Source organism: Phragmites australis, chromosome 24, assembly GCF_958298935.1.
Source record: "Phragmites australis chromosome 24, lpPhrAust1.1, whole genome shotgun sequence".
NCBI lineage: Eukaryota > Viridiplantae > Streptophyta > Magnoliopsida > Poales > Poaceae > Phragmites > Phragmites australis.
In genome coordinates, this window is record NC_084944.1 from 10,647,389 (window position 1) to 10,660,943 (window position 13,555).

Genomic DNA, 13,555 nt, shown 5'->3' on the forward strand with positions numbered 1-13,555 from the left:
ATCCAGAAGTATATAATTGCAACACGAGAAGCTAACGAGTTACATTTTAGATTGTACTACGATTATAATCATGTTCCTTAGGTTATACATCATTAGGTAAGAAAGTCGTTAGAAGTTACGTTCATTCATAACATAATTGCAACTCAAATTTTTTATTTACGTCTAGTTTTAACTCCTTGTCTTACGGATTTTTAATTTACTATTTTTAAATTGTAACCAGGGGTATGTGAGGAACCGTTTAAATAGTATTCTAATTAATCATCATGATGAATATTTGCTTAATCACGACCACGTAACTAACCGAAATATCATCCGGTAGTCCCGGCACGTGTTTTATGCCTAAGATCAGAACATATATCTTTTCAACATATAGCATCACAACAAAACTTAGGGAAGAGCAAGTAATTAAATTATATTATAAGTCCTTAAGTATTTAACCATTACATAATTTACAATAAAAAACTAGGAGGATCAAGAATAGATCACCCTACTGACCAAAACCAGAAACTACAAAGTGAAAGATTAGCATCTATAAACCAACAAAAGCTAGATGAAGTCATATACCCTTGTACTCCACCCAAAAGTCTCACCCCATGAGGAGTTTGCACTATTCATTCCCACCACCTACATCGGCGGGCGAGAAGTAGCCAAACATGAGCTCCTACTCACCGGTAGAAACTGAAAGAGTAGTATGAGTATGAAGATACTCGCAAGATGTAATTCATAATAGGTACATATAAATAATCCGACTCTAAGAACAATGCATTGATGTATTAATAAGGAATCAACCACATGGCTAAGTAACTTTCTTAAGCGAAATGTAACTTGACATACACATGTGAATAAGAATATATGTAACTGGAACCATAATAAGCATATCTGTAAATAGAACTATCTCAACTATAACCTAATATGCCATACCATATCATCTCATATTCGTGACTCTACGACCGATGCGGATGGACAGAAGCATGCTCATGATCGAGAGCGTGGCAATTCGAATTATTCTTACACCCTGCAGAGGTTACAACTTGCAAACTACCCACACGACCCAGATCCATCATATTGGCCCCCAAGATAATATTTCTCATATCCGAAACTACCCACTTGAATATGCCCATATGGCACTGGGGTTACTGCGAACGTGTCCCAGACACCTCCGGCTCCATGCCACCTTGCTTCTCCTTTGTTTTTCTTATGTGTCATATAGCCGCAAGGCAAGTGTTAGCACGACATATGATACTTATCTCATTCGTCCATTATCTGAATATGTGGTTGTACAGAAAGTGCTAAAACCAATGACACCGACGGACGGTGCTTAAACGATGCAAGCAGTCTATAGCATCCGTGCTCCTCTCCCGACCTATCCTTAGCACCGCCCACATCTTGCCTCATCCTCGCATCTCATATAACCCACATTATTATCATTGTATTTGTAAACAATAAGTAAGTCCTAAGCTCGTGAATAATGGTTGCACTATTGCTCAACTTCTACCGAGGACCTATGTATTGTTAAGTATTTTGAAAACTCACAAGTTAGACATTAACAATGTTATCAAGGCTACAAAGATGTCGATCATCAACAACTCAAGGTAGAGGTAATGCAAATCAACATAGTTTCTACCTATCTAAACCCGATAATGGACCCAATACTCATGCAAACATACATAAAGCATAATTTATCAAGTTATACAATACGAGATCCAAAGTAGTAGTTGAGTATGCTTAGATGCTTGCCTTGCTGCTCTGATGGTTGCTTGATACTCCCGGCGCAACACTCACAGAACTCCAGTAGATTAGCGTCGCCTTCACCTGCTTGGACCGTTAGTGTAACGCTCTCTAAACAAATCCAGAATATGTGCATAAACAAATAAATGATGGAAAAATATGCAAATGATGTATGAAACCTCGGATAAGGTAATCTAAGTACACATAGTCTTGCATGGCTGATGGTCAGACCGAAGTGGAGGTGGTGGTCTGACCATCGGCCTATAGAAGGCTTTGGTGCCTGGCTGTTAGACTGACAATATGTCAGCGGTCAGACTGTGAGACCCTGCTGGCACCACTTTGCGAGGCCACCGACGAAGGATTCGGTGAAACCTTCGAAAAAGGGTACTAAAATGCTCTATGGGACTAGTGTGGTGCTTCTAAAGTGATTTGGACAATATTCACTGAGCTAAACTCAAAATACCCCATAGATAATCCCTAGGCTAGGGTTAACCTTGGGTCTAAATGGAATGGGGATTGATTAGAGCTTGGGAATGATGAAAAAAATGGTAGGGAACATCTCACCTTAGCTCAGGGAAGCCTTCTATTAGAGGGGATCACTCCGGGGAAACTCTAATTTGGACATCAGGCTCCAGGATGGTTTTGAGGCTTGATGTGGAAGAAATGAGTATAAGAGCTCCTCCGATGAAGATGATTAAGGGGATGAGCTCGAGGAAACCTTCGGGGAGCTCGAGGAACTTCCCTCTGTCGATCTTCGGTCATCGTAGATGTCAAGGTGATCTCTCTCTTGGTGTGGGTAAAGGAGTAAGTGAGAGTGAGAGTGTGAAAGAGAGTGAAGAGAGTTGACCAATTTTCTTATATTGATCCTTTGCACTGTGGCAGTTAGACCACAAGATGGGTGGGTCAGACCGTGGGAAGCCCATGTGTCAAGCCTACGTGGCTGCCCTTAGCTGTCAGACCGTGAGGATTCCCAGTGAGACCGGGCGAAGGGTCTTTCGCTAAAATTTTCTAATTTTTTCCTGTTTCTATTCTTTTCCTTCTCAAAAATATTTAGAGCTTCCCTAAGGAGCTCTATATTATTTTTGAAACATGTTTAAACTCAAGTTATCAAACGAATACGTATAAACATATTGTCATGATGATTATGAATACTTAAACACAGGATTAGCATTTTAGGACGTGACAGCTAGCGCAACAGTTACTAGAGTTGAGTCTAAACATATAATAGAGTTATATATATATATATATATATATATATATATATATATATATATATGTATGTATGTATGTATGTATGTATAGTGCTTTAGTACTACACAAGACACTGTAAACGAAGGAGACACATCACGGACCTCGAATAGTCTGTCTCAAGATATATATGTGGTTTTCTTTGAAAGAGTACAGCTGGGGATGCATATACTCTTTTCCTCAAGCAACTGTGTGTGGTATACTCGCTCGCACCACATATGTTCAAGCCATACATGTTGGAATGAACATCCTTGTGTCCACTACTAGGTCATTGCCCATTCATTAGCATTTCTTTTTCAATGTTGTTCGATTGACCACTGTCAGACCAGTTTAAGGCCTCTTTTGGAAGAGAAGGGGAAATCGGAGGATTTGGCAAGGGACAATTTCTACGAGCCTACGGAACAAAGAAATATCATGTGGAAATTTATTCAAAGTTTATGTGGAATTCGTGTCGTTCCATATAAACTTTAGATGAAAACTAATGTAACATTTGGCCTTTTTATTCCCCCTGTCTATCATAGGCAAGATTTGAAAAATCATGTGGGACCCCAAAACCGCCCCCCAACGATTTTTTAATATTCACGAAAACTGGAAAATTTGGTCGAAATTCGGCGAGAGTTTGAAAAAATTCACTCGGTTAAATTATAAATTGGAGTCAAAATTCGAGTGAACCGACTATTTGGTAACCGCTCGAATTCCATTGAAAACCGTTCGGTTTCATCGAATTTCAGTGAAGTTCAAGAAAACCAAAAAAAATAGCTCAACATTATAAAATCGATAACTAATTCATCTGAGCTTCAAATCAAGTGAAATAATTTTTTTTTATTTCCTTGTAACATGATATACATGATAAAAGTATTTATACTCATGAAAAAGTTGTATATCTTCTGTGAAAAAATATATTTACTAAACATAGTTAAATGCATAGTTAATTCTTTACTAATATAAAAATCATGAAACCAATTTTTTTAGTCTTCTTACATGATCATATGTATTTTAAAAATACATGAAGTCATGAAATAGTTATTGTATCATGCAAGATTGAGTAAATGTATTGCAACTAGATTAATTCATAACTAACTCATCACACCTCCAAAATTAGTGAAACCACTTTTATTAGTTTACTTATACTATTATTTATGCAGGAAAAATAATGATATACATGAAAAAGTTAATTACAATACTATTTCTTAACATGTTCACTTTATGCTTGTGAACTTTGTAAAACTCATGGATAAATTAATAAAACTCTAAATGAAGTGAAACAAATTTTAAAGATCCTCTTAAGATACGTCAAAAAAAATTCTTAAGATATGTCCTACAAAATAAAAATATGTGTTTACATGTTAATCTTTTTCTTAACATGATGGAATAAATCATCATATTCATACAACCCATTTCAGTATTTTTCTTCTTTTTTTTTTCAAACTTCCTCCATATAAAATATGATGCAAATAACATTATTTTTTTAAATAAAAATCACTGAAGGTCTTAGAATTATCTCTAGTATTTTTAGATTTTTTGTGATTTTTATTAAAAATTATTTTTTAGTTCAAATTCGAAAACCGGTTGAATTCAGAATTCGGTGCGGACCGAATTAACCGATTTTGCGAATATCGAGTGGGTTTTGACTATTTTTCGAACACTAATTGTAGGTATTTCTGTGTTTTTTGTGGAATATCCAAGAAAAAGCTCTTTTCCGTTTTTCTTAGGTTCCTCATGTACAATTTCAAAGGCCACATGATATCCCATTCATATACTTTTCATATCGTACTTTATTTATTTCCTTCCTTTCAAATAGGTTCGGATGCAAGCTGACGATGTTGGTGGCTACATCAGCATTATCCCCTAATAAACAAACCATGCACGATGAACTTCTAGATCTATACAATTTCCAGTAACCCCTTGATAAGCTTCTTAGTTAAAATTGTGATCGCCCACTATTCCAATAATGCCAGCATGAGATTTCTATAAAGTACATAAATAGTCTCTTTTAACAACTTTCGGGTGGTTGAGCCTCTCACGCTGTTATGCATCCTGCTCCTTCACTCAACCACCGGAGACACTTAGACACTTCGGGATTCCGATTCTGGATTCCTGAGGAGCTGGTTTCTGGTTCCACAGCTTCCAACTACCAACCTCATGGAAGTTGATACCATTTTGAATTTTCCTAAAGTATGAAAATATATCTACAATATGCTAAGTAAAGAATAAAAATGCATCTTAATTATATCTACAACCTCATGGAAGACACTTTCTTAATTACGTAAACCATCCGCCCTTGCAACGGTTGAATAATGCTTCTTTAGCCAAACATAATCTAGATATAGGTTCAGACCAAGGGTTTTCGGACAATGAAGGAGAAGTAGAAATATATAGCTTTACTCTTGGCCACTTATGTAGTGGTTGAACGGAGGAAGTGATGGACGATGACATTGCTCCCATAGGTTGTGGTTGGTAGAAAGTCACGTCTAAAAAGAAAGTGTCTTCTGCAAAGAAGAAGAAGGTTAAAATTAGGTCCAAAACTAAAAAAAATCATTTTTTAGTTCAAGATGAAAGGTATTTTCTGGAATAGCAGGGGTCTGAGGGACCTGGCAAAATACAGTTTCTTGTATGATACTTCTCTGGAACAAAATTTGGATTTTATTGAGGTTTTAGAAACACGTAGGAATGGCTTTGTGCAGACGGATCTTAATCATTTCTGTGGTGATAGAGATTTTGGTTGGCATTGGTCATCGCCCCGTGGAAGATCTGGTGGAATTCTAATGGGAGTAAATCTTTTGGTTTTTGAGGTTACAGATTTTTTTGAGGGAAAATTTTATGTTAAATTCCATCTCAAATGTAAAGATGATGGATTTCAATGAATTCTGATGACTGTTTATGGAGCAGCCCAACCAGAATACAAAGAATTTTTTTTAACGGAGCTAGTACATGCTTGTAGCAATTTAACTTTACCGTTTATGGTTGGAGGTGATTTTAATATCATTAGAAGCCCTGTAGAGAAAAGCAATGATAACTATGATGATAGATGATGATAGATGGCCGTTTTTGTTTAATGCTATAATTGAAGGTTTAGATTTAAGAGAGATCGAATTATCAAGGAGACAATACACTTGGGCCAATTCTTTGGAGAATCCAACTTATGAGAAGTTTGATAGAATTTTAGTGAGCACAGAGTGGGAACAAAAATATCCTTTATGCACCATTCAGGCGCTTTCTAGGGATATTTCAGACCACACTCCTTTGCTACTTGACTCAAGAGATGCTTCTCATCGTGGTAACAGGCAATTGTTTAGGTTTGAGTTGTGTTGGCTGATGAAAGAAGGTTTTTTTGAGCAAGTAAGGGAGGTATGGACAAAGGAATATAAGGGGACTAATGCGATTGAACGATGGCAATATAAGATCCGAAGACTTAGGCAATATCTTAGAGGGTGGGCAAAGAACAATCGCGGAAAAGATAAAAGACTGAAGGAGGAGCTCTCTAAAAAGATAGATGTTTTGGACAGGAAGGCGGAGAACATCCTTTTATCTTCGGAAGAGTCTGATAAGCTTCGTTGCTTTAAAGCAAGTTTAGCCCAGTTGTTGAGAGAAGAAGAGATAGCTTGGTTCCAACGCTCTAAAACGGAGAAGCTTTTTTAGGGTGATAGAAATTCGAGGTATTTTCAGTTGATTACTAACGGCAAGCATCGTAAGACTCATATTTTTTAGATTGAACATGATGGTCGAACTTTTACCAGACAAGATGAAATTAAGGAACATATCACTTCTTATTATAGAGATCTTTTTGGTCCACCTGTGAGTAATCAGTTTTCGATGCTGGAGAATCGCAGAGTAGACATACCTCAAATCTCTGATATAGAGAATGATATGCTTGTGGAAGGTTTTTCCGAAAAACAAGTCAAAGAGGCGATTTTCGGAATGGAACACAACAAAGCTCCAGGTCCAGATGGGTTTCCTGCGAAGTTCTATCAAGCATTCTGGGAAGTAATCAAGGCTAATTTGATGGCCTTATTTGATGACTTTCATGAGGGTGATTTACCTCTTTCCCGACTTAATTTTGGAATAATTACTCTACTTCCCAAGGTCAAGGATGCGACCATTATACAATAGTATAGACCAATCTGCCTTTTGAATGTTTCTTTCAAAATCTTCACTGAAGTGGCTACAAATAGAATAGTTGAAGTTTCAGAGAAAATTATTAGACCTTCTCAGACTGTGTTTATGCCAGGAAGGAATATTCTGGAAGGAGTAGCTATACTTCACGAAACCATTCATGAGATGCATAGGAAGAAGCTTAGTGGGGTGATTTTGAAACTAGATTTCGAGAAAGCATATGATAAAGTTAAATGGCCTTTCCTACAACAAACGTTACGTATGAAGGGTTTCTCTCCTGTTTGGTGTTCTTGGATTGAGCAGTTTGTAACAGGGGGGAGTGTTGCAGTCAAGGTCAATAACGATATTGGAAGATATTTTCAAATAAAGAAAGGGCTAAGGCAGGGGGACCCCATATCACCGATTCTCTTTAATATAGTAGTAGATATGTTGGCTGTTCTGATTGGTAGAGCCAAAGACGCAGGTCAAATAAGGGGAGTTGTGCCTCACTTAATTGACGATGGCCTCTCCATATTGCAATATGCAGATGACACTATTCTTTTTATGGAATATGATATTGATCAAGCTAAGAATATGAAGCTTCTGCTTTGTGCATTTGGAGAGCTTTCTGGCTTGAAAATCAATTTCCATAAAAGTGAGTTGTTCTGTTACGGAGATGCTAAAGAATCTGAGGAGGAATATTCGCATTTGTTTGGGTGCGAGATGGGGAATTACCCCTTTAGATATCTTGGCTTCCCTATGCATCACAGGAAGTTAAGTAATAAATATTGGCAAATAATAGAGGATAGATTTCAGAAGAAATTGAGTAGTTGAAAAGGTAAACTTTTGACTATTGGGGGTCGCTTAGTTCTGATTAACTCAAATTTGAGTAGCATTGTGATGTATATGTTGTCCTTTTTTGAGATCCCTCGCGGAATTCTTAAGAAATTGGATTATTTTAGATCACGCTTCTTTTGGCAAAGCACTGAACATAAGAAAAAGTACCGCCTGGTGAAATGGGGCATCTTATGTAGACCTAAAGACCAGGGTGGCTTAGGTATCAAAAATATTGATGTTCAGAATAAATGCTTGCTTAGCAAATGGCTCTTCAAGCTGATAAATGAAGATGGGACGTGGCAACAATTGTTGAGAAGAAAATATTTAAAGAAAAAAACGATAGGTGAGGTGAAATGGAAACCTGGCGATTCTCACTTTTGGTCGGGCCTTATGAAGGTCAAAGATCAATTCTTGAGATTGGGATTGTTTCATCTAAATAATGGTTTGCAAATCAAATTCTGGGAAGATACTTGGCTTGGAAGATCAAGTCTTAGAGATATGTACCCACATTTATACAGAATAGCTAGAAAGAAAAATGTGATAGTTACAGACATGTTGAAATCAGAGCCTTTTAATATGCCCTTTCGCATGGCTCTAGTAGGGCGTAATTTAGATGACTGGAATTTTTTGGTTCCAAAACTGGCTTTTGTGTGCCTTAATGATCAAGATGATGTGTTCAAATGGTCTGCAAAACCGTCTGGAACTTTTACGGTAAAATCTATGTACAATTCTTTGATTAATCAAGGCTTCCATGGCATCTACCATTTCTTATGGAAATTAAAAATCCCTTTAAAAATAAAGGTTTTCCTCTGGTATTTAATTAGAGGGGTTACGCTAACAAAAGACAACCTTCTTAAGCGAAATTGGCATGGTAGTGTCCAATGTTGTTTTTGTAACCGCAATGAGACTATCCAACATCTGTTTTTCGATTGTCAGTTTGCTAAGTTCATTTGGAGAGCGGTACAGGTTGCTTTTGGTATTTCTCCCCCAAAAAGTATTTCACATATCTTTGGTGACTGGTTATGCAGTATAAACCAAAAGTTAAAATCCCAAATTTTGGTTGGAGCAAGTGCTTTATGTTGGGTTATTTGGCTAACCAGAAATAAAATTATTTTTGATAAATCAAAACCAAATACTTACATGCAGGTAATCTTCAGGGGAACACACTGGATCAGACAGTGGTCCTTGCTTCAAGAGGAGGAAGCAAGACACCAAATGAAGTGGACGTGTCAAATCCTGGAAACCACAATAATGGAGATTTTCGCCAAATATGGGTGGATGTTACTAGGAGGTTTGATCCGTGAAGTTGCTTATTTGATCATGTCCTCACTTATGTTTGGTTTCGTTTTAGTTGTGCCATCTGTTGGCCTTTTTTTAGTCTATGGCTGGAACGATGTAATAATGGATGGCTGTGTGCATATCTAATACAGAGGTCGGAATAAAAAAAATATTCCCTTATCTAAAAAAAACTATCCGCCCTAGTGATTGCAAAAATGACCTAACGTAAAGCTCAATTCAACAATTAAAACGGTAGATGGGAACTTCTAATAAGAAAAAGTTCATCTAACCTCTGAAGTTGATGGTGCGGACACATACCCACTGAGAAAAAAAGAATTTTTAATAATATTATTTTATTAGAAAATTGTAAAAATAATAGTCAAATTCAAAAAATTACAATAATAGGTACCTATCGGCACGCAGAATAACGACAAGAGACCTGTTGGTATTTCACATGTCGATAGCCTACGTGGCACTGGGCCCGAGGGCCTGTCGGCACACAGAATATCGACAGGTTGTGGGCCCAGCTAAAGGGGTGTGCAGCGTACAGGTCTTTCGGCATTTCATGTGCCAACAGGTGACGCGTCATGACCTATCGACCTATCGGCACGTGGAATGCCGACATGTGTGACGTTAGGGCTGTTGGTATTATTCGTGTTGACATGCCTTTATATATTCATGGCTACTGATTCCTCTCCCACGCGCAACCATTGCGGGTGGCGGCCGACAAGAGGGCGGTGTGGGGCGACAAGCAGTGCGGGACGATGTGCGGCAGCGGGATGAGGCGTCCGACGCGTAGTGGCGGCCGATGAGAGCAACGGTGGCTATCGTACGGCTTCAGGCGATGAGCAACGGGGAGCAACGGTGGTGATAAGAGTTTTTTTTTCTTTTTTTTAAATAGTTAGAATCAGTTAGAAATTTAGAGTATTTAGAAAGTAGATGTTGTTAGAAAAATTAGGAATACTTAAAAAATTAGAAAAAAATTAGAGTAGTTAGAATATATTAGGAAAAAATAATATACAATAATTAGAATAGAGTAGGAAAAATCTAGAATAGAGTAGAAAAGTTAGGATTGGAAATTTAGAATAGAGTAGACCTAGTTTGGAAATTTGCAATAGTTAGAAAATTTTGTATAGTTAGGTAGAAAATTTAGTATAGTTTGAAAATTTAGGTTAGAATAGTTTGAGACAGTTTTGCAATGTAGAGTATTTAGAAAAATTTGAATATTTAGATAATTTAATGTTAGAAATACTGAGAAAAATAGGTGGAAATAGTTAGAGAAATATCAAGCATAGTAGATAATTTAGGAGAATAAGGATATGAAATTTATAGTAGAGTAGGTATGATTTAGAAATTAGCTATATATAGAAAATATAGTACAGTTAGTTAGGAAATGTAGAGTAGTTGGAAATGTTCAAATATTTAGGTAATGTAGAGTTAAAATATATTACTTAATATGATTTGAAAATTTGATACTATTAGACGTATATATTTTTTGTGGACGTACAAATTATATATTTGAATTGTTGTGGATTTTTAAGTATTGTATTTAGAATGGAAGGAGAAAAATATGATTCATTTAGAATTTATAACAGAAAAATTTAGATATGTGTAGAATAGATAATTTAGTATAGATCATACATAGTTTGTAATTTTTCAATCTTTAGTAGTTTGAAGTCGAATTGTTATGAATGGAGTAATTATTTTTTGCAGCAATACATTTAAAATAATATAGTGTCAATACAAAGAGTATGTTAGTGATGATATTTGATGGTTATGTAGAATATAGGTGATGAGGTTGAATAGAATTTGTGGTCATGACTATTGTACGTTGATTAAAATTATTTAACCTGATGGAGTATCGTATGGTTGTTGAATCAGGAATGTTGGCCGTAGTTGGGTTCAGGGTTTTTTACGACCCTGAATATGTTATGGATTGTGATAGTGGAGTGGATCTAAGTAACTTCCAGTATGTGAACATAGAATTGCATAGTTCGGGAAAAGATTCGGTGGTCCCAAGTGTTAGATTAACTGTATAATCTAATGCAACTCAGTCCGGCACATCAGTGGTTGACGGTGCAGGTCCTGATTCCTAGACGTCTTGAAACCGAGTGGTAGTGGGAGCTCTTGGAGGTTACATGTTCAAAGCAATGGCAACAATTTGTATCACTAGGGTTGCGACGAGGTTTTTCCCACTATATTCTTGTAAAAGCAAGCGATGTTGGGTCCACAGAAGCTGTACCTAGCACCGTAGAAGTTATTGATGAAAATGTTATCTATGAGGAGGTGCAGGAGAGTGTGGTTCCAAAGGTACCTTGCAGATTAGTGCACTAGTTGAAATACAGACTGCAAGAGAAGAACATAATGACGGGAAGAAAATCATGTCACGATGCGTGCTGATCAGGGAGAGCAGGACGAGGCATTAGTAGACCAGATGGAGGCAGATAACGATGAGTTCTGCACATTTGTAGACTCGGGTGCAAGAATCCCGGAAGAATGGTTAAATTTTGCTTTGGAGAAGTTGACGGTGAACGATGGGCATGAGTCAAAATGGGAGTATGATTCCATTGTGGTGACCAAATGCCAGATGTTTCGTGACAAGGTTCATCTGCAGCATGTAGTAAAGAGATGATGTTTCTCGGAGGCGAGGGAGTTCAAGGTGGTAATATCTAATCCTCAGACATACGACATCAAATGTTTAGCTGAAGGTTGCACTTGGCAAGTTCATGGATTGTTGCCGAGGTGTGGCATAGTATGGTTAGCGTCTATTGTTGAGCCACGTACTTGCAACTTGAGCTGACCTCTACGCGCGCACAGGAACATGAGCAATGATTTTGTTGCAAATGTGATGTACCCAGAGATAGCGAAGAAGACTAGTATGTCTCCTTTTGGAGTTATGCATGCTATCAACAAAAGATTTAGGTATGAGATTTCATATGATATGGTATGGAGAACGAAATAGAAGGTGTTAGAGAAGAGCTTTGGCACTTATAAGAACTCATACCACAACTTGCCTTCACTGCTAGAACCCGGACACCTGCATTGCTATTTATGATTTTGTCAATCAGGATGGAGATCGAATCCTTCAGCGTGCATTCTGGTCGTTCGACTGTATGATTGAGGCATTCCGACATTGCTGGCCGGTAATGTGCGTGGACGGGATATTCCCCACAGACAAATACAACGGGCAGATACTCACAGCTATTGGGGTAGATGGTGAGAACCAAGTTATGCCTTTGGCTTTTGCATTCGTCGAACATGAATGTACGGATAGTTGGTTGTGGTTCTTGCAGTGGATTAAGAGAGTTGTTGTTGGTAACAGGCCTAATGTGTGCGTACTCCACGATCATCATGCAAGCTTGTTGATCACTATCAGCACATTGCAGAGTGGTGCAGGCGAGTTATTGTTGTGGCCAGATTTGCATAGCCATTGGTGCATGTGGCATCTCAGAGCAAATTTTTACAAACAATTCAGGAGCAAGAGGTTGATGGATCTTTTTAAGAAGCTGTGCAAACAGAACCAAAGGAGGAAGTCTAATGCATGGTGGGAAGAGCTGGATAAACTAACTAGAAAACACATGGTTGAAGTTTTGAAGAAGCTAGTTGTACTAAGGGAGGAGAAGCCCGAGGGCCTAGAGCCTTTACCACTTGAGCCGCAGAGTGTGACCTGGAGAAGGAAGGGTGGAAGGGGAGTTAAGTGTTTCTCCGATTGGATCAGATACGAACCACTGAAGAAATGGGCACTCATTGCGGATATTGATGGTCCATGTTATGGAATTATGACAACTAACCTCATCGAGGTTTACAATTGGGTAATGAAAGGGAATAGGCCACTGCCGTTAGTGGTAATTGTGGAGGGAGTCACTCGTGGAACACAGTGGTATCTCTGAGAGTGTTACAATACGACTGTGCTATATATGGCCAACCCACAATGGGTGTATATGACAAATATAATGTCTTACATGGAAGAGAAGAGCGAGAAGGGCCAGTCACACAAAGTTTATATTGTTGGTAACCGTTAGCACGTCTTCGTGGTGATGTTGCGTGACAAGGGCAGAATGTGTATCGAAAGACAGAAAATTACAATGGAATGCAAGTTGTGGCCAGAGGACAAGTGCGAGTGCACTGTAACAAGCCATCATTGTTGCATTTGCCTTGCTCTCATGTGCTAGCTTGCTGCGCGAAGGGCAGCATAGAGTCAGAGTATTTTGTGTTACCGTACTACCACAAGAAAGCCGCACAAAGTACTTGGTCCCGTGAGTTTCTTGGGTGGCGGGCGATGAAGGACTTCATGAACCTGCCTGAAAATCGTTCATTTTGGATTCCAGATCCAAACAACAAGGTTGACACAATGGGACGACGCAAGACTTGA